Here is a 23582-nt window from a genome sequence, read left to right as displayed (position 1 = left end):
AATGCAGATACCCTCAGAAAGAAAGGAACTAGAAAATATAAGGAGGAGCCAAGAAAAACTAGAACATTCATTTGCAGAGATGCAACCTGAACTAAGGGCAGTAAAAACCAGAATGAATAATGCAGAAGAACGAATCAGTGATATGGAAGATAGAATAATGGAAATCACTCAATCCGGTCAACAGACAGAAAACCGAATCAAAAAGCTGGAAAGCAATATAAGAGACCTATGGGATAATATAAAGTGGGCCAATCTACGCATAATAGGAATTCCAGAAGGGGTAGAAAAAGATAAGGGGATGGAAAATATATTTGAAGAAATTATCGCTGGAAACTTCCCAAATCTAAAGGATGCTGGGTTCAAGATACAAGAAGCACAGAGGGCCCCAAACAAACTGAACCCAAACAGACCCACAGCAAGACACATCATAGTAAAAATGGCAAAAGTTAGTGATAAAGAGAGGATCCTAAAGGCAGCAAGAGAAAAACAGAATGTTACCTACAAGGGAACCCCCATAAGAATATCAGCTGACTTCTCTACAGAAACACTACAGGCCAGGAGGGAATGGCAAGAGATGTTTAAAGTGCTAAAAGGAAAAAATATGCAACCTAGAATACTCTATCCAGCAAGAATATCATTTAAAATAGAAGGGGAAATAAAAATTTTTTCCAACAACAAAAACTTAAAGAATACTGCAACACAAAACCCAGGTTAAAGGAAATATTGAAAGGGCTTCTCTAAACCAAAAAGAAAGGAAGGAAAGGGAAGAAAAAAGAAAAGAAAAAAAAAAGAAGAAGAGGAAGAACTAGGACTGAGGAAACCGCAATCAGAGAGCAGTCCCTCAAATAAGCCAGCATACAGATTTAATCATGAACAGGCCTCAAACAAAATAAAATTAAAAAGAAAAAATAAAAAAGAGTCATCAAAACCATAAAATGTGGGCAAGGGATGCTAGGAAGTAGATAACCCTTTTGGTTTGTTTGTATGTTTCTCTTCTTAATTTTAATATAGTAATGAAGTGTTTGAACTTACAGGACCATCAGGCTAAAACACACAATTATGGGAAGGGGTTAGCATACTTAAAAAACAGGGCAACCACAGCCAAAACCAAATATTGCATTTGCAAAAAATGAAAAAAAAATACACTCAAGCAGATAATAACAGGAGACCATCCAAACAAAAAAAAAAAAAAAGAAAGAAAGGAAGAATGGAGAACCATAGAATCAACTGGAACACGAGGTTCAAATGGCAATAAATAATCATCTATCAATTATCACCTTAAATGTCAATGAACTGAATGCCCCAATCAAAAGACACAGAGTGGCTCAGTGGATAAAAAGGCAAAAACCTTCCATATGCTGCCTACAAGAAACTCACCTTAGGACAAAAGATACATATAGATTGAAAGTGAAAGGGTGGGGAAAAATATTTCACGCCAATAGACATGACAGAAAAGCAGGAGTCGCAATGCTCATATCAGACAAAATAGACTTTAAAACAAAAGACATAAAGAAAGACAAAGAAGGACACTACTTAAGGATTAAGGGATCCATCCAAGGAGAGGATGTTACTATCGTCAACATATATGCCCCAAATACAGGAGCACCCAGATACATACAACAAATATGAACAGACATAAAGGGAGATATTGATGAGAAGACAATCATAGTAGGAGACCTTAATGCCCCCCTCACATCAATGGACAGATCCTCTAGACAGAAAACCAATAAAGCAACAGAGATCCTAAAGGAAACTATAGAAAAGTTAGACTTCATTGATATCTTCAGGACCCTACATCCAAAAAAAGCAGAATACACATTCTTCTCAAATGCGCATGGAACATTCTCAAGAATCGACCACATATTGGGACACAAAGCTAACCTCAATAAATTTAGGAGCATAGAAATTATCTCAAGTATCTTCTCTGACCACAATGCCATGAAATAAGAAACCAACCATGGGAAAAGGAAAGAGAAAAAACCTACTACATGGAGACTAAACAACATGCTACTAAAAAACCAATGGGTCAATGAGGAAATTAAGAAGGAAATGAAAAACTACCTTGAAACAAATGATAATGAAGACACAACCACTCAAAACCAATGGGATGCTGCAAAAGCAGTGCTCAGAGGGAAATTTATAGCAATACAGGCCTTTCTCAAAAAAGAAGAAAGATCCCAAATGGACAACTTAACCCTCCACCTAAATGAATTAGAAAAAGAAGAACAAAAAAGTCCTAAAGTCAGCAGAAGGAAGGAAATTATAAAGATCAAAGAAGAAATCAATAAAATCGAGACTCAAAAAACCATAGAGAAAATGAATAAAACCAAGAGCTGGTTCTTTGAAAAGGTGAACAAAATTGACAAACCCCTGGCCAGACTCACTAAAAAGAGGAGAGGAAGAACCCAAATAACCAAAATTATAAATGAAAAAGGAGAAATCACAACGGGTACAGCAGAAATACAAAAAACCATAAGAGAAGACTATGAACAACTGAATGGCAACACGTTTGACAATCTGGAAGAAATGGACAATTTTCTAGAATCTTACAGCCTGCCAAAACTGAATCAAGTAGAAACAGACCAACTGAACAGACCAATCACTTGAAATGAAATTGAAGAGGTCATAAAATCACTCCCTACCAATAAAAGTCCAGGACCAGATGGCTTCACAGGTGAATTTTATCAAACATATAAAGAGGAATTGGTGCCCATCCTCCTTAAACTCTTTCAAAAGGTTGAAGAAGAAGGAATATTCCCAAAGACATTCTATGATGCCACCATCACCCTCATTCCAAAACCAGACAGAGATACCACCAAAAAAGAAAACTATCACCCATATCATTGATGAATATAGATGCAAAAATTCTCAACAAAATCTTAGCCAACCGAATCCCACAACATATCAAAAAAATTATACACCCTGACCAGGTTGGGTTCATCCCAGGTTCACAAGGATGGTTCAACATACGCAAATCAATCAGCATCATACACCACATTAACAAAATAAAGTCAAAAATCATATGATCATCTCAATAGACGCAGAAAAAGCATTTGACAAAGTCCAACATCCATTCATGATCAAGACCCTCGCCAAAGTGGGTATAGAGGGAACATTCATGAATATGATCAAAGCCATTTATGACAAACCCACAGCAAATATAATCCTCAATGGGGAAAAACGGAAAGCCTTCTCCCTCAAATCTGGAACAAGACAGGGATGCCCACTCTCACCACTGCTCTTCAACATCATTTTGGAAGTCCTAGCCACAGCAATAAGACAAACAAAAGAAATAAAAGGCATCCATATAGGAAGAGAAGAGATCAAACTGTCACTGTATGCAGATGACATGATACTATACATAGAAAACCCTAAGGACTCAACTCCAAAACTACTTGAACTGATTCATAAATTCAGCAAAGTAGCAGGATATAAGATGAATATTCAGAAGTCAGTTGCATTTCTGTATACCAGCAATGAAATATTAGAAAAGGAATAAAAAGATATAATACCTTTTCAAATTGCACCTCACAAAAAAAAATACCTCGGAATACACCTGACCAAGGAGGTAAAGGACCTATATGCCGAGAACTATAAAACTTTCATCAAAGAAATCAAAGAAGATGGAAAGAAATGGAAAGATATTCCATGTTCCTGGATTGGGAAAATCAATATTGTAAAAATGGCCATACTACCCAAAGCAATCTACAGATTCAATGCAATCCCTATCAATCTACCCATGACATTGTTCACAGAACTAGAACAAACAATCCAAACATTTATATGGAACCACAAAAGACCCAGCATCGCCAAAGCAATCCTGAGAAACACAAACCAAGCAGGAGGCATAACTCTCCCAGACTTCAAGAAATACTACAAAGCCACAGTCATCAAAACAGTGTGGTACTGGTATCAAAACAGACAGACAGACCAATGGAACAGAATAGAGAACCCAGAAATAAACCCTGACACCTATGGCCAATTCATCTTTGACAAGGGAGGCAAGAACATCAAATGGGAAAAAGAAAGTCTATTCAGCAAGCATTGCTGGGAAACCTGGACAGCTGCATGCAAAGCAATGAGACTAGAACACACCCTCACACCATGCACACAAATAAACTCCAAATGGCTGAAAGACTTCAATATACGACAGGACACCATCAAACTCCTAGAAGAAAACAGAGGCAAAACACTCTCTGACATCAACATCATGAATATTTTCTCAGGTCAGTCTCCCAAAGCAATAGAAATTAGAGCAAAAATAAACCCGTGGGACCTCATCAAACTGAAAAGCTTTGGCACAGCAAAGGAAACCCAAAAGAAAACAAAAAGACAACTTAACAGAATGGGAGAAAATAGTTTCAAATGATGCAACAGACAAGGGCTTAATCTCTAGAATATATAAACAACTTATACAACCCAGCAGCAAAAAAGCCAATCAATCAATGGAAAAATGGGCAAAAGACCTGAATAGACATTTCTCCAAAGAAGATATACAGATGGCCAGCAAACACATGAAAAAATGCTCAACATCACTGGTTATAAGAGAAATGCAAATCAAAACTACCATGAGATACCACCTCACACCAGTCAGAATGGCCATCATTAAGAAATCCACAAATAACAAGTGCTGGAGGGGCTGTGGAGAAAAGGGAACCCTCCTGCACTGTGGGTGGGAATGGAAACTGGTACAGCCACTATGGAGAACAGTTTGGAGATACCTTAGCAATCTATCCATAGAACTTCCATATGACCCTGCAATCCCACTCTTGGGCATCTATCCGGACAAAACTCTACTTAAAAGAGACACGTGCACCCGCATGTTCATTGCAGCACTATTCACAATAGCCAAGACATGGAAACAACCCAAATGTCCATCGACAGAGGATTGGATTCGGAAGAGGTGGTATATATACACAATGGAATACTACTCAGCCATAAAAAAGAATGACATAATGCCATTTTCAGCAACATGGATGGAGCTAGAGAACCTCATACTGGGTGAAATGAGTCAGAAAGACAAAGACAAATACCATATGATATCACTTATAACTGGAATCTAATATCCAGCACAAATGAACATCTCCTCAGAAAAGAAAATCATGGACGTGGAGAAGAGACTTGTGGCTGCCTGATGGGAGGGGGAGGGAGTGGGAGGGATCGGGAGCTTGGGCTTATCAGACACAACTTAGAATAGATTTCCAAGGAGATCCTGCTGAATAGCATTGAGAACTTTGTCTAGATACTCATGTTGCAACAGAAGAAAGGGTGGGGGAAAAATGTAACTGTAATGTATACATGTAAGGATAACCTGACCCCCTTGCTGTACAGTGGGAAAAAATAATAATAAATAATTAAAAAATAAAATAAAATGAAAAAAATAAAAAAAGAAAATAGGGGTGAGAATATATTACATAATTATGTATGATTACTGACAAATATCATTGATTGATCCGACATTACTTCTAACCTTAAAACCTACAGTAAATTGAATTCAGATATCATTAGATGCAATTTGGAAACTAATATTTCAGTTTGAAGGGATGCAAATATTTTATTGGATTAGAGTGAAAAACAAATCAATATCTGTTTCATTTTTATGATGATTTTAAATAAAAACAGTTACAGTAACAACAATGAACAGCATTAAAGTACAGTTGACTCTCATTATTCATGGTTTCCTATTTACACATTATCTAAAATAAACTCAAGCCATGATTTTCTCTTTAATCAAGTTCCAAATCTTGTGGAGAGGTAAGTATTTTCCTAAGTTATAAAACATTATCTATAACCTATGTTTTAAATTAATTACTTCCAAGGTCAGAAAGAATAATTGAGCAAATGTTTGTTATATCTTGTGTTCTAAAAAAATAGGAGGTATGATATTCAATTATATACAAAAGGTAGGTTCTACATAAGGATGAGTAACCAAACAACAAGTTGGAAACTTGAGTAACAACAAAATGTCCATGAAATGTCATCTAAGTGCAAGAAACATCTATCTCATCTATATTGTCAATATCATGTATAGGCCAGTCTAGATAAGACACACAAATGGGGTGTGGGTACTGCTTTTTCAAACACAAGCTCATACCTTTAACTGAAAGTGTAAAAGCAAGAATTAGTTAAAAGCAAGAACTACCTAGAGAGTTGAATATGTCTATAACTCAAATGTTGGCTTCAAGTACATGAATGCTTTAGTTGGTTCATGTTTATTTTCAAGGAAAACAACTCTAGTAATATAAAGATTCTTCAAATAGATATTTCCTTACACCCTGTAAGACTCAAAGGCTAACTCCATTCACATTAGCAATGTTTACTACATGTGTGTAAATAACAATGTTGAATTTTTTTATAAAATAAATTTCTTCATTGAAAAGTCCTATCTAATTTAATATCACCATAAAATGTATGTTTCTGCCTTTGGAACAGCACACACTGTATTGTATTTGATTTGACAATTCAGACCGATCTTAAGATCTAAGTTTGCTGTTTTGGGTGGGGAAAAGGTAATTTAAAGAACTAGTTAGGAACCAACTCAAAAGACTTAAAGGCAAATCTTCATTTCACTCTCTCTTTTTCTTTCTTTTGCTTTATGGGCTGCATGTGCAGCATATGGAAGTTCCCAGGCTTGGGGAGGATCAGAGCTGTAGCTGTTGGTCACAGCTACAGTCACAGCAATGTGGGATCTGAGCTACATCTGTGACCTACGCCACAGCTCACGGCAATGCTAGATTCTTGACCCACTGAGCGAGGCCAGAGATTGAACCCACATCCTCATGAATACTAGTTGGGTTCGTTACTGCTGAACCACGATGGGAACTCCTATACATTTCTTCAGTACATCTGGATACAGGAGTAGTGCCCATATTTTTTGTTTACAATCAACTCTTTTAATTCTCGGTAATATTCCAATTATATAATTCAGATACAATTCTCTACTTTATTGTGATGTTACTTTTAATTTATCATCTATTCCATATGTTCAGTATATTTTCAGTAAAGTATACAACTATATTTCAAAATTGTGTTTGGAATTCTAATTAAAAAAACATTTGGATTTATGGTGCTAATATGTCTGAAACCAGATTAATAATATAAATAGAGGGTAACATTTTAAACTGAAGAGATGATATATAGATAGATGGATAGATAGATAATGATTTTGTAATTTAGGAAATACAGTATCTATAATTTTCTTTACAGTATCTATAATTTTCTTTATAGAAGCATATACATATGTCAGTTCTGATACAAATCTTTGAGATACTACCATGGAAGTCAAACAAAATTGCCTTCCAAAATGGAAAAATAAATGAATATTTAATGCAGAACACTATTTTAAAAAGCGGTTGAAATGCTTCATCATTCGGATTTTAAGAAAAGTCTTGTTTAACTTTAGATGTGTCACAGTCAATTGATAATGCATAGCAGTATCTATGTTCTAATTTAATTGCTATTATATACCATAGCCATCTATTTAAATAATATAATTTTTAAAATGATATACAGGAATATATCACATGGGATTCCCCATTATGCATAAATAAATCAAATTGATTATAATATAAGAGTATTGTCAGTCCAACTTGCCTTATAAAATTATTTGAAATGGATGGAATAATTTAAATGTCATAATAATCCATGTATCCATCCTTTTTGCTGAGCAATTTTGCAAATCCTTTTAATAAATAAAATGATGACATTTGGTGTAATTAGGTTCAAAACCTCTCATGAAATACCATCCATTTAACAGTTTGTATTTAACAGACTACCACAGCTCTAGAAAAAAAATCCATAGCAAAAAGTTAAGGCAAATGTCATCTTACTCAACCACTTTTATTTATTTAGTGGAGAAAACATGAATAGAAATTCAGATACATTAGGACAGTATAATAATCCCATCACATTAATAATGCAGATGGCACAAGAAGGTTAATTACATCTAAAGTGAACAAGTTTTGTTCATAATGTTCTTTCTTTAGAGACTGCCCACTCCACCTCCATAAGCAAATGCACTTACTTTCTTCCTCTTGTCTTCTAACAAAATGTTGCACATGTGGGCATAGAGTCCTTAACAAAGATGACTAAATCGTTCATTCCAAACTTAGTGCCAGCTTTAAAAACTAGTTTGTCATTTAAAATAATACTTTTGTTAGAACATTTTAGAACTGTTTTATCCTAAGAATTGCTATATGAAAATACAAAAGAATTAATCCAATTCCAATATGGCACACATTACATACACTATAATATTCTTTGTTTGTTGAATGATTATCTTGTTTATTCACTCAACCAACATATACTGTACTATATACTAAGCATACAATCATAAGTACAAATATAGCCCATGCCTCATGGTGCTTGTGGTCCATTGGGAAAGATTGATAAGGGTCAATCACACAACAACAACAAAGCAGTTTTCTTTAGGACAGTTGTCTCAGTCATCCTCAAGTAATGGGCATGCTACATTTGTATTTAGTCATGTTAAATAAAATTAATTATATACATTGTCATATTATTCATGTTAAAAGCTACAATATTTGTCATATCTAGGCCACATAGGGTTATTACTATGAATCATAGGCCCTGGAGACAGAATGCGTAGATTAAATACTGACTCATACATTATCTGTGTGATGTTGGATAACTTATTAAACTCCTCTGTACCTTATTTTTTCATCTTTAAAATGGGAATTATTATGATACCTCACAGGGTTACTGTGAAGATGAAGTGAGCTAACATTTGTAGAGAATTTGAACAGTTCTGGGCACATTATTGTACTTTATCAGTATTTATAAATAAAAAAGGAATAAATTGACAATGAAAAATAGTATATAACTTGCCATACATTATGTTACTTAAATATTTCAACTTTTAGTTATTTCAAAACATCTTCCAATGAAAGAATCACTTTAGATAGATGTGAATCAGTACACACCCACACCCACACCAACATTATAGTCAAGCACCGGTATCTATGGTGAGAAACCATTTAAAAAGATGAATTACATAAATAGAGATTAAACCAGGTGCAACCTTTTTATTTAATGAATTTGAAATTACAAAAAAGACATTTTTTGGGGAAAAATGAGTTAAAAACCTTAAGTATCTGCTGTGTTTGTGTGTGTGTACCTGTGTGCATCTCTCTGTGTGTCTGTTTATAGCTAATTTTGTTAAGTTCATTAGCTTACTTTAGCATATTATTATTGGAATTATTTAATATCAAAAATGCATTTTTTTTTTTTTTTTTAGGGCCGCACCAACAGCACATGGAAGTTCCCAGGCTAGGGGTCGAACTGGAGCTGTAGCCACTGGCCGACCTATGCTTAAGCCACAGCAATGCCAGATCCAAGCCACGTCTGTGACCTACCACAGCTTACGGCAATGCCAGATCCTTAACCTACTGAGTAAGTCCAGGGACCCAACCTCCATCCTCATGGATGCTAGTCAGATTAGTTTCCACAGAGCCACAACAGGAACTCCATGTATCACTTTTTTGAACTAATATAATTCATTTGTCTTTTGTATCATCCCAATAACTAATGTATTCAAAAGGTTTTTGGCCTTATGTAAAGTGTGATCCTTAAAAATTTTATTGCCATTATATTTTCTTGTATCTATGACAATAGCAACAAATTAGCTCAATGCTTAAGTACCTTAAAATATTAGTAAATTAATGCCCCATCTCTGTTCTATTCTTGGCCAATAGTTCAGTGGCATTCCAAATTGCATTTATTTATTTTCTCAAGATTATCTTTACATACTGAAGATTCATTGCTTATAATCTGCCCATTAATAAAGGCGTTTATGTTTCCACTATGATTGATTCATATCAAAATGATATTAGTGCTCTGAAAAATACAGGTTGTTTACATATGAATTTACTACCCTTAACACTCATTCTTTCAAACCATGTATTAAAAATACAACAGTAGGAGTTCCCATTGTGACTAAATGGAAACGAATCTGAGTAGCATCCATGAGGACGCAGGTTCTATCTCTGGCCTCACTCAGTGGGTTAAGGATCCAGTGTTGCTGTGAGCTGTGGTGTAGGTTGCAGATGCGGCTTGGATCTGGCATTGAGCGGCTAGATTTGACCCCTAGCCTGGAAACCTCCATATGCCACAGGTGCGGTCCTAAAAAAAAAAGACAAAAAAAATACAATAGTAATATGTTTTTTGGAAAACATATTGCTAACATTTGCATATCTAGTAAAAATCTGGAAAATATAAGTCTTTAAGATCATTAAGCTAGTTCTATATCTTAAAAAAAGAGAGGATCATTCTAGGTTTAAATGAATCTTGGTTCCTTTTGAATAGAAAATGTTATCTTTCAGATATTTTAAATTATATTTTTTTATGTCCTAAATTCTTAAAGTTAAAAAATGAGAAACTGTGTTTTCATAAAAAGTTAACACATTTTTGCTCTACTTGCCTATTAAATGCTAGAAAATAATTACATGAAAAGACCACGAAGTTTCAAAATTGACAAATTACATTAACTGAAAAAATAATATAAATATTAAAGAAGCAAATCTTAATTCTACAACATTTCCATTTTTTTTCTTTTTTTTTTTGTCTTTTTAGGGTTATACTTATGGCACATGAAGTTTCCAATGCTAGGGGTCAAATCAGATCTGAAGCTGCCGGCCTATGGCACAGCCACAGCAATGCTGGATCTGACCTACACCACAGATCACAGGCAACGCCAGATCCTTAACCCGCTGAGCAAGGCCAGGGATCAAACCTGTGTCCTCATGGATAATATTCGGACTTTTTAGCCACTGAGCCATGACAGGAACTCCATTTTATAGATTATTAATGAATTCAATAATTGTCAATATATTGAAAAAATAAAAATATTACTTTAAATTATATAAAAATTATTGTTAAAAATAGAATTCTCATGCTACCAATAAAATTTTCATGTTTAACATGGGATTATTAAACATTTTTCTGTAAATAAGAATATATGAAAATGTGTACTATCCATAGTTGAGGTAACTTCATTCTGTTCGTTCAGATATTCCAAAGAGACTTTATTATGTTTGGAAGAAATCATTATGCTGGCCCATGAATATGTCGTTTAATTTTAAAATACCCTATATTCCTGCAAAGAATGTGTCCTGAGGACATGAAAATCATTCAAATGGATATTTTTGAATTCACAGTAGTAAAAAAAGCTTCCATAATTTAAATGTGTACAGATCTTGGAACAGTAGATAGTTAACACATCTACATACAATAAGTATGACATCATAGAAAAATGTGAAAATGATTTCAAAATCTGGCTTTCCCAATCCTTTTCTCTTGTTTCTCAGAAATATAAAGTCATAAATATAACAGATAAAGGCCAGGTATTTCAAATCAAGATATTACCTGTGCTAAGTGCACTTTATTTGCTTAATTTACATAATGCTCAGTCCATTTTTTGCAAAGTGATGGTACTGTTATAATATTTCACAAAATACATAAAATATTTATTTACAGAGAAAGTGATATATTTTTCCTAAAGAGCTGATATATTTTCTCTTCTCAGCTATCCATTGTTTCATTCCTTCATAATTTATTTCCCAGGAAACTGGGAATTATAGTCATGTTTTAAATTCCTTGATCATATATGCTATTAATTACAATGTTTTTTATATATTTAAAAATAAATTATTCTTCTGTTTGAATGGGGAGGGGTCTCCCCTTGCTTTTGGATTTTCAGATACCATGAAGAGTTGAAGATTAAGGGCTTAGAAGTATGGAGGTGATTGGAAGATCCTCTTTAAAGTGTTTGAGTATGGAAACTTAGGCTCCCCTTAGGCATTTACCAGCATCAGTTGAATCTATTTTTTGTGTGTGTGTTCAGTGTTTTTTCTGGGGAAGAGGAAAATTGTCTAAACATTTTTATGCATTGCTAGACTACTCCTTTCCTGGTACTTTGGTTTGAGAAAGCAGACTTTTGTCAGGGCATTTTTTTTTTTTTGTCTCTGACATGTTGGTATTTCTGGTTGCTTTTTTATCTCCAAGTCTGGCATATATGCGGTAAAACATACCCCAAGAAACTAACATCCTCATCATCCTAGTCTGCCACCTTTCACAGTTTTCCCAGGTTTGTTTTACATAAAATTTACAAGGTTTTCATTTGTACTTAATGGAAGGAACAGGGAAAAATAGATTTGTTTCATCTTCTCAGGGGCATATTGGTGAGTCTTAACATTCACCACCATTTAGGAATAAAAAGGCCACTTTTCTCTGTGTGAGGGGAACCATGTGGGGAGAATTAATGACTCACTATTACCTCTCACAACAAAAAAACATTTTATGTGAAGTATACTGGGGAGTTTAATTTCTCAAACTTATCCCAACATAGCAGTAAAAGGAGCCCATCTCCTAACTTTGGGTGTCAATTAAGGCCATGTGGGAAATCTGGATTACTAATCCCAACAGGTAGTAAGACACTGATGACTGTACTTACCCTGATGTAGCCATGTTAGAGAAAGCCAGTAAAAGCAAAAGGTTTAAGTAAAATCCAGAGTCTTATAATAATAAAAATGCCTAGTTTTAATTCAAATTACTTTTCATATCAAAGCTCAGGTACAAGATTAATATATAGAAATCCACTGCATTTCTTTACACTTACAATGTCAGAAAGGGAAAATAAAATATTCCTTTTAAGACTGCATCCAAAAAAAAAAAAAGAAAATTAGGAATAAACCTGACCAAGGAGGTGAATGATTTATATGCTGATGACTATTAAACATTGATAAAGGAAACTGAGGATGATTCAAAGAAATGGAAATATATCCCATGCTCTTGTGTTGGAAGAATTAATATTGTTAAAATGGCTCTACTATCCAAAGAAATTTATAAATTTAATGTGATTCCCTATCAAACTGTCCATTACATTTGAAAGAACTAGAACAAATAATACTAAAATTTATATGGAACCATAAAAGACCAAATATTGACTAAGCAATCCTGAGGAAAAAAAAAAAAGCTGGAGGTATAACCCTTCCAGACTTCAGACAATATTACAAAGCTACAGTAATCAAAACAACATGGCATTGGCACTAAAACAGACATATGGATCAATGGAAAAGAACAGAAAGGGTAGAAATAACTCATAATCAACTAATGTATGACAAAGTAGGCAAGAACAAACAATGGAGAAAAGACAGTCTCCTCAATAATTGGTGCTGGAAAAACTGGGCAGATACATGTAAAAGAAGGAAGTTAGAACATTCTCTAACACTATACACAAAAATAAAAGCAAAATAGTTTAAAGGCTTAAATATAAGAAGACATACACTATAAAACTCCTAGAAGAGAACAGAGGCAAAATATTCTCTAACATAAATTGCACCCGAATCAGTCAGTCTTCCAAGGCAAGAAAAATAAAAGCAAAAATAAACAAATGGGACCTAATCAAACTCAGAAATTTTCACACAACAAAGGAAACCTTAAAAAAAAAAAAAACTACAGAGAGGGAGAAAAATCTTGTAAATTATGCAACTGATAAAGCTTAATTTCAAAAAAATATATAAACAGCTCATACAACTCAACAACAACAACAACAAAAAAACAACCCCACCAAAAAATGGGCATAAGACCTAAATAGGCATTTCTCCAAAGAAGATATACAGATAGCCAACAGATATAAGAAAAGATACTCAATGTCACTAATTATTAGAAAAATGGAAATCAAAACTACAATTAGGTACCACATTACATCTGTCAAAGTGGCCATCATTAAAATGTCTACAAATAACAAATGGTGGCAAGATTGTGGAGAAAAGGGAACCCTCCTATGCTGTTGGTGGGAATGTAAGATGGTGCAGCCATTATGGAAAATAGTATGGAAATTTTCTCAAAAATATAAAAATAGAGTTGCCCTATTATCCAGCAACTTCACTGATGAGCATATATTTGGAAAAATCTCTAATTCAAAAAGATACATGCACTCCTATGTTCATAGCAGCACTATTCACAATATCAAGAAAGATGGAAATAACCTAGATGTCCATCAACAGATGAATGGATACAGATGTGGTACATATATACAACGGAATGCCATTCAGCCTATAAAAGAATGAAATAATGCGATGAAGCAATGGGGATAGACTTAGAGATTGTCATACTAAGTGAAGTAAGTCAGAACAAGACAGACAAATACCATATGATATCACTTATATGTGGGACCTAAAATATGATACAAATGAACAGAAAGAGATTCACAGACATAGAAAACAAACATGATTAGAAAAGAGGAAAAGTGGTGGGGGAGGGATTAATTAATAGTTTGAGATTAGCAGATACAAACAACTTTATACAAAAGAGATAAACAACAAGTTCCTCTTCATAACACAGAGAACTATATTCAATATTCTGGAATAAACCATAATGAAAAAGAATTACAAAAGAAAAGATTCCATATGTATAACTGAATCACTTTGCTGTACACCTGAAACTAACACAACATTGTAAATCAACTATACTTCAATTTAAATAAAGACCCAGGTAAATCTCAAACTGAATGAAAAAAGGCAATCAACAAACACCAATACTGAGATGAGGGATATGTTAGACTATATGGCAAAGATTTAAAATAATCCATTATAGAAATTCTTCAATGAGCAATAATAAACATGCTTAAAAACATGAAAAATTAGAAAGTCTCACTCAAGAATTACATGATATAAAAAAGACTCAACTGCAAATTGAACAATACAATAACTGGGGAAAAATATTAATGGATGGGCTCAATAGTAGAACTGAGGGAACAAAAGAAAGAAATAGTGAATTGGAAGAAGGGAAAAAATAGGTATCTCTGTATCTATAGATATAGACAGAGAGTTATAATGTAATAATTAGAACTACTAAAATCTATATATAAACACTAAAAATATTATAGATAAAATGAAATTGCAAAAAAACTTCAGATAACTCACAGAAAGGCAGAAAAAAATGAAAAAGAAAGAAAAAAAAACAAATGATAAAACAGCAAACTTAGCCCCAACACAATAATAATTAAGTTAAATGTAAATCATCTGAACACAGCAATTAAAAGACAAATGGGGAGTTCCCGTCGTGGCGCAGTGGTTAACGAACCCGACTGGGAACCATGAGGTTGAGGGTTCGGTCCCTGCCCTTGCTCAGTGGGTTAACGATCCGGCGTTGCCCTGAGCTGTGGTGTAGGTTGCAGACGCGGCTTGGATCCCGCGTTGCTGTGGCTCTGGCGTAGGCTGGTGGCTACAGCTCCGATTCAACCCCTAGCCTGGGAACCTCCATATGCCGCGGGAGCGGCCCAAGAAATAGCAACAACAACAACAAAAAAAGACAAAAGACAAAAAAAAAGACAAATGGTCAGAGTGGATTAAAAATATGACCATTATCACCCAGAAACTCACTTCCAATATCTACCAGAAAAAGCAATACCATGCCCTTTCCCCCCAAAAAAATCCCCAAAAAGCAGGTGTGGCACAATAATGTAAGATAAAGTAGACTCAGAGTATGGCATAATAATGTAACATAAAGTAAACTTCAGAGTAAAGAAAATTATCAAAAAAAGAGAGATCGCATAATAATGAGTTGATTCTCTAAGAAGGCACTGAACCGAGCAACAGAACTGCAAACTATGCAAGGTAAATACTAACAGATTTGTATGAGAAAGAGAGTGTGTATAGATGCATGACTGGGTCACTTTGCTGTATAGCAGAAACTGACAGTACAATGTAAATCAACTACTACAAAAAAATTAAAAATACTAACAAATCTGAAAAATAGATTAATCTACAATTAACTTGGAGATATCAATGCTCCTTTCTCAATAATTGATAAAACAGCTAAATATAAATTCAGAAAGTATATAGAACTCAATAACACATTTATTCAACATTTAAATAACCCTCTTCCTTAAAACAGAAGAATATGCATTCTTTTCAAGTGAAGAGAACATGTACCAAGATAGGCTATATCCTGTGATAAACATCAACTAAAGATTTTAAATCATCAAAGTGTGAGATCAAACTAGAAATCAATAAAAGAAACATAACAGAAAAATTTCCTAAAACTTGTAAATAACACACTTCTAAATAACTAATGAACCATTTAAGAAATTTCAAGAAAAATAAAAAAATGAACTGAATAAAAATGAAAATATATAAAAATTTGTGGGATACAGTACACAGTGCTTAGGGGGATAGTTATAGCACTAAAATAGAAAATGACACAAATTATCAAAATTTCCACCTGAAGAGTATAGAAAAAGAGAGCAAATTAAACACAAAAAGCAGAAAAAATATCAAAATAATTATATAGTCAAAAAATTAAAAATAGAAAAACAAGGGAAAAATAAATAAAATGAGAACTGGTCTTTTAAATCAATAAAATCAACATTCCTTCACAAGACTGAAAAAAAGGAGACAAGATACAAACTTCCATTACTATAGCAATACCTTCAGATAGATATTAAAAGGATGTGAAAGAAATTCTATAAACAACATAAATTTGACTACTTAGTTGAAATGGACCAAGTCCACAAAAACACAAACTCCCCAAACATATCCAGAATAATATAGTTTACATAGCCCTGTAACCATGAAGCAAATTTAATTTGTATTTAACAATTCCCAAAATAAAAATATAAAAGCCCAAATAGTTTCACAAGAGAACCATGCCAGACGCTTAAAAAGGAGTTAATGCAAATTCTATAAAGCATCTTCTAGAATATAGGGAATATGTTGCATTTTTTGTTAAAAAAACAAACAATTACCTTGATATGAAATCTAGACCACAAAAATATGACAAAAGATAACTACATTCCTCATAAATATAGACGCACAGATTCTTAGCAAAATATTAGCAAATGGAATTCAGCAACATATGCAAAGATTTATAAAGTATAATCAATAGAATTTGTTCCAGGAATATAATGCTAAATCAATATTTGAAAAACAAACAATATATCCTTCTATGCTAACAGGAAAACTAAAAAAAAACCACATAATGATGTCAATCAATGTCAAAAATGAATTTAACAGAATCCAACATACATTGATAATAAAAATCTCTCAGTAAAATAGAACTAGAGGAGACTTTCCTCAACTTGATAAAGCAACTACAAAAAACCTACAGCTCACATAATACTTAGTGGTGGAAGACAATGTTTTCTTCCTAAGATCATGAACAAGGCAGTGTATCTGCTCTCACCACTCTTGTTCAACATAGTGCTAGAAATTATGGTGTGCAACTGGTAAAAAGGAAAATAAAAACCACAGGTATTGTAAAGCAAGAAATAAAAATATTCCTATTTGCAGAAGCTATGATTGTCAAGGTAGAAAACCCTTAGGGGTCTACAAAAAAATCCAAATTCCTAGACCTAATAAATGCGTTTAGGAAGATCAGGATCAACAAGTTAAATATAACAAAAATCAATTGTATTTCTATAACAGCTGGGCACACAGCAAAATTAAAAATACATGTACTACTTTTAATTACTTAAAATAAATGAAATATTTAAGATCAAATATAATAAAATTCTTCCAGGGCTTGTATGCTAAAAACTACAAAATATTGATGAAATCAAAGAATTTCTAAATAAATGGAGAGAGAAACTATGTCATGGATCATATAGACATCAGGTCTCCCCAAATTGACATAGATTTAACAAATTTTTATCTATATCTTATCAAGAAGTTTTGTAGATTCAGATAAAACTGTTCTAAAATTTATAAGAAACTAGGATAATTAAAACAACTTTGAAAAAGAATAAATCATGAGGAATATATCTATTTCATTACTTGTATAACTACAGTAATTCAGAGAGTACAGTATTGGCAGAAGGATAGACACCTCAATCAATGAACAGAATAGAGAATATCAAAGACACAAAAGATGCAGAATTATTTTTTGTCCCAGGTTGCACAAGAAATTAAATAGAGGAAATAGCAATTCAACGTCTATAGGACATCCATTTCATAAGCAAGATATAAACTTTGACCTAATTCTTTTTTGTTGTTTTTGTTTGTTTTGTTGGTTGTTTTTTTTTTGTCTTTTGTCTTTCTAGGGCCACACCTGCGACATACGGAGGTTCCCAGGCTAGGGGTCTAATCAGAGCTGTTGCTCTTGACCTACGCCAGAGCCACAGCAATGCCAGATTTGAGCCGTGTCTGTGACCTACATCACAGCTCATGGCAACGCCAGATCCTTAACCCACTAAGCAAGGCCAGGGATCAAACCCGCAACCTAATGAATCCTAGTTGGATTCGTTAACCACTGAGCTACAAAGGGAACTCCAACTTTGACCTAATTCTTACACCTTATAAAAAAACAAGTTACTTCCATACCTTATGTATTGTAAATAGCGCTACGGTGAACACTGGGGTGCATGTATCATTTAGAATTATGATTTTTTCCTAGATACATGTCCAGTAGTGGGATCACTGGATCATATATTGTATATTCAGATTTTTTAAGGAACATCAATACTGTTTTACATAGTGGTTGCAACAATTTATATTTCCACCAATAGTGTAGGAGGGTTCCCTTTTCTCTACACCCTCTATAGCACTTATTATTTGTAGACTTTTTAAGATGGCTATTCTGACCGGTATGGGGTAATACCTCATTGCAGTTTTGATTTCCATTCCTCTAATAAGTAGTGATATTGAGCATCTTTTTTATGTGTTTTTGGCCAACTGTCAGTTTTCTTTGGAGAAATGTCTATTTAGACCTTCTGAACATTTTTTGTCTTTTTTTTGATACAAAATTTTGTCTTTTTTTAATACAAAATTTTTATATATTTTGGAGATTAATACTTTTTGGTTTATCCATTTGAAAAGATTTTCTCCTATTTTTTTTTTTATGGTTTCCTTTGCTATACAAAAGCTTTTAAATATCCATCAACAGAGGATTGGATAAAGAATGTGGGGTACAGGAGTTCCTGTTGTGGCTCAGCAGTAACAAATCCAACTAGTATCCATGAGGACACTGGTTAGATCCCTGGCTTTGTTCAGTGGGTTCAGGATCCAGGGTTGCCATGAGCTGTGGTATAAGTCACAGACATGGCTTGGATCTGTTGTTGGCTCTGGCTCTGTTGTAGGCCAGCAGCTGTAGCTCCAATTTAACCCCTAGCCTGGGAACTTCCATAGGCTCTGGGTGCAGCCCTAAAAAAACAAAACAAAACAAAAAGAATGTGGGGTACAAATATGCAATGGAATATTACTCAGCCACAAAAGGACAAAATAATGTCTTGCAGCAACATGGATTGACCTAGAGATTATCATACTAAGTGAAGTAAATCAAATAAAGACAAATATAATATGAAATCACTTAATATATAGAATCTAATAAAAACGATACAAAATAACTTGTTTACAAAACAGAAATAGACTCAAAAATTTAAAACCAAACTTATGGTTACCAAAGGGGAAATGTTGAGGGGACGGATAAATTGGGAGGTTAGAATTGACATGTACATAGTACTGTATACAAAATCAATAAGCAACAAAGACCTACTCAATAGCACAGGAAAATCTACTCAATATTCTGTGGTGGCCTAAGTGGGAAAATAATCTTAAAAAAAATGGATTTGTGTACATACATAACTAAAGCTAACACGACATTAAGTAAACTGTACCATAATAAATTTAAAAAAAACTACATATTCCCACACAGATAAATCTCAAAAGTATAATGTTGACCAAAAATATAATTTGAAAAAGACTATGTACAGTACAAAATCACTTAAATAAAAATTAAGAACACAAGAAATAAAAACTTAAAATGTATCGCAGACTTAAATGTCAATAAAACTCTAAAACTTATAGAAAAATACTGAGAGAATCACTGGGATCTAGAACTAAGCAAAAATTTTTTTAGAGTTGACACCAAAAACAAAATACATAAAGGGAAAAATTGATAAATTGACTTCAGCAACATAAAAACTTTGGCTCTGTGAAAGATTCGTTCAGAGGATATAAAAGCAATCTATAGTAGGCAAAAATATTTGCAAATAAGATATCTGATCGAGGACTATTTCAGATACATAAAAAATCTCATAACTCAACAAATGATCCTATTAGAAAATGGCCAAATAATATGAAGAGACATTCCATGGAAGAGGATATACAGAAGGTAAATAAGCACATGAACAGATGTTCAACATCATTAGCCATTAGAGAATTGCAAATTAGAAACCACAAGAAAGATCGCTGTACAAATATCAGAATAGCAAAAAAAAAAAAAAAAAGAGGAACAGAACTAAATGCTGGTGACATGGAGAAACTGGATCACTCATACCTTGTGGTGGGAATGTAAAGTGTTATAGCTGTTCTAGAAAATATTTTAGAAGTTTGTTCAAAAAGCAAAATCACAGAACTGCTGTACAGCCCAGCAACCGCACTGTTATTTAAAACAGAGCCATGAAAACATATTCACACGTAAATGTGTATACAAATGTTTTCATAATAGACCAATCCTGGAACCAACCCAGATGTCCTTGAGTGAATGGTTACACAAATTGTGGTACATTTGAATCATAAAATTCTACTCGGCTGTAAATAGAAGCAAATTATTGATAAATGCAAAAACCTGGATGAATCTCCAGAGAAAGATACTGAGTGAGGAAAAAAAGACAATTTCCAAGGTTACATACTGTGATTCTATTTACACAGAATTTTTAAAATGACAAAATTATAAAATGGAGCAAGATTAGTAGTTTGCAGTTCTTTGTGGAAGGGGAGGGGAAGAATGGGAAGATGGTGGAGTAGCTATAAAAGGGATACATGAAGAATTCCTTTGGTGATAGAAATACTCATTATCTTGGCTGTATCAGTGTTAAGATTCTACAATTATCTGAAAATAAAAGCTTGATTAAGAAATAAAATAAGATAGCAACCTAAAGATTATATCCCACTAAATTCTGTATGTATAAAGTCATTTAATACTACAAACATAAAATAGTATATTCATTAATGTCTTTTTTAATGTAGATAATAAAAATGACCTAAAGTTTTTCCTCTATTATACATAATATAATGCTATCTATTTAATATATAAATAAAAATAGTCAATTTTTAAGTGCTATGCATGATTCTGTCCTAAGAAATTTATTTACGAATATACACTTAATTATAATACAATGTTAGGAAATAGATGTTTTAACTATTGACATGTCAGAAAACTAAGACAAAGAGATGTTAAATAACTTTCCCAATGACATAAATCTAATAAGTCTAGGATTTGTGTTCACATAAATCCACCATACAAATTTTTCTTCCATGGTGCAGGGCTGTTAACAGACATTATATAGCAACAATGGATGATAGGTGAATTATAGCAATTATCATTTAAGAAAGAATTTCAGCAATAGAACAAAAGCCAGTTAAAGTGTATTAAGCACATATAAGAATATGTGCTTATGAACTAGGAAGAGTGTTGAAATATGCTATGCATAGACTGATATTTTTGCCTTACAATATTACTTTTCATGAGTTGTAGTAGTACATACTAGTAAATTCTTTTTTATATTATAACCTCATCTACTTAGAATCCAGAAGCATCTGAAAAATACTAGTTCTCAAATATTTAATTAATTATAGCAGGTAGAGTGAAATTTTTATGGTTTGCCAACTATTTTTGTTATGGCTAAAATCAGCAATATTTTTAGAAGAAAAACTGGAAATCATATGAGGCTACATGGGAGAAATAACATTTTGATTTAATTAAATTAAAAGTACTAACATTTCTGAAATCCTATAAGGTATTTCAAGTTCCTTAGAAGTATGTAAAGATAAATTATAAGAAAAAAAAAATCTCCCTCATAAAAGGGGCTTAATTTAGGATGACCAAGAAGCAAGTAAGGTTACAATTAAGTCTACTTCAATGGAGGAAAAGATATACAATTGGAAAGGTATATATGATGCACAACTAAGAGAAAAAGAAGAAGTCTTTTAGGAATGAATTTAGAAAATTTACATATAATTAGAGTCCAGACTTAAACTTTTAACAAATTCTTACTGAAGTAGAAAAAGGAGATGCTGAGTTTGGAAGTTTATGTTGTATTTTTTTGGCCAGGCATGCAGCATGGGGAAATTCCTGGGTCACAAATTGAACCTACACCATAGCAGCAACCCAAGCTGCTACAGTGACAATGTGAGGTCCTTAATCCACTGATCCACAGGGAACTCCTGGAAGTTTTTTATAACCTTCTGAGTAATATGTAGACTTTTCTGACTGGTATCACTCAGTGGTCTGAGTTGAGGGCAGGAGTTGGGAGTGAGCTAGTTTCTAAGCCTGAACTATTACACAGTGGCGAATCTGGATTCCCTGCTTTGACATACACTCCATTCCATTGGCTGCACTATAATTTTTCTTCTTTTTTAAAATTTGTTTATTGTTATTACCCCAATACAATTTTTTTCTACTGTACAGCATGGTAACCCAGTTACACATACATGTATACATTCTTTTTTCTCACATTATCACGCCCTTAGGGTTCCCTGGGCCTTTGGAAGAGATAGTGGAACCTCTTTGCCTGCTGACGTAGAGAGTCAGAGTAACTGACACACATGGGAAAAGGTGAGCCCAGCACTACAGGACAATGCTAAAGGTAACTTATACACCAGTATTCTCTATCTTAAGACTTTCTTCTGTAGGACTTTGCAATGAAATCACACTCTTTCAAGGCTTCTTCCACTTCCCTAACTTGCTTCTTCCATTTCCTTACTGGTTTCTCCTAAGAAAAATTTCTTAGCAAATCATGTGCCCATATATCCTTGTTTTAGGTTCTGCTTTTGATCTAAGTTATAAAAGATCATTGTTAATATTTTGAAGAATGCATGGAATATCAGTACTCAGGGATGGAATTAAAAGAATAAGTATTTTGTATAAAATGAACAACCATGTAAACAGAAAACTATAGAGTACCTTCAACCAATAGTGAAATTTTGTGTGAAAATCAAAGATTTGGATCTATTAAGGATGCTCATGAAGACAAGAAAAAACAATGTCTTTGGGTTAATAAGCAAAAACCTGAACCATGGAATATTTGAGGTTACCAAGCTATATGATGACAATGATCTTGGAAAGATAGGATTGGTTTCTAAATGAAGAATTTAAATAAGATGCATATCAAGTTTCACAGGGCTGGCACAATAAATTGCTGTGAGTTGGATGACATAATATAACAGATAATTATTTTTTTGCAACTTTGGCTGTAGAAGTCTGAAATCAAGGTTTCTAGAGGGATATGTTCCTAGAATCTTCTCTTGAATCTTCTAGTTTCTGTTGAGTGTGTCATTCCAGCCTCTACCTCTATCTTCACCAGGCCTTCTCCCCTGCATTGTCTCCTCTACTATCTGTTGATTCAGTGCATGAGGATCCCAAAGTGTCTGGGTGTTAGTCTTAACTTCAATTGCAATGGAAATCATTGTTTTGTCTTTTACAATGGTCTTTGTTTTTGGATTTAGGGCCATAAGACAATCCAGCATGGTCTCATCTAGAGATGCTAAATTTAATTATAACTGCAAAGATGTTTCCAAATAAGGTCATAGCTACTAGTTCTGTACTTAGGAGGTGGCTCTATCTCT

Source organism: Phacochoerus africanus, chromosome 3 (genome assembly GCF_016906955.1).
Source record: "Phacochoerus africanus isolate WHEZ1 chromosome 3, ROS_Pafr_v1, whole genome shotgun sequence".
Taxonomy (NCBI): domain Eukaryota; kingdom Metazoa; phylum Chordata; class Mammalia; order Artiodactyla; family Suidae; genus Phacochoerus; species Phacochoerus africanus.
The sequence above is the reverse complement of the archived record's forward strand: the minus strand, read 5'-3'. Positions refer to the sequence as shown.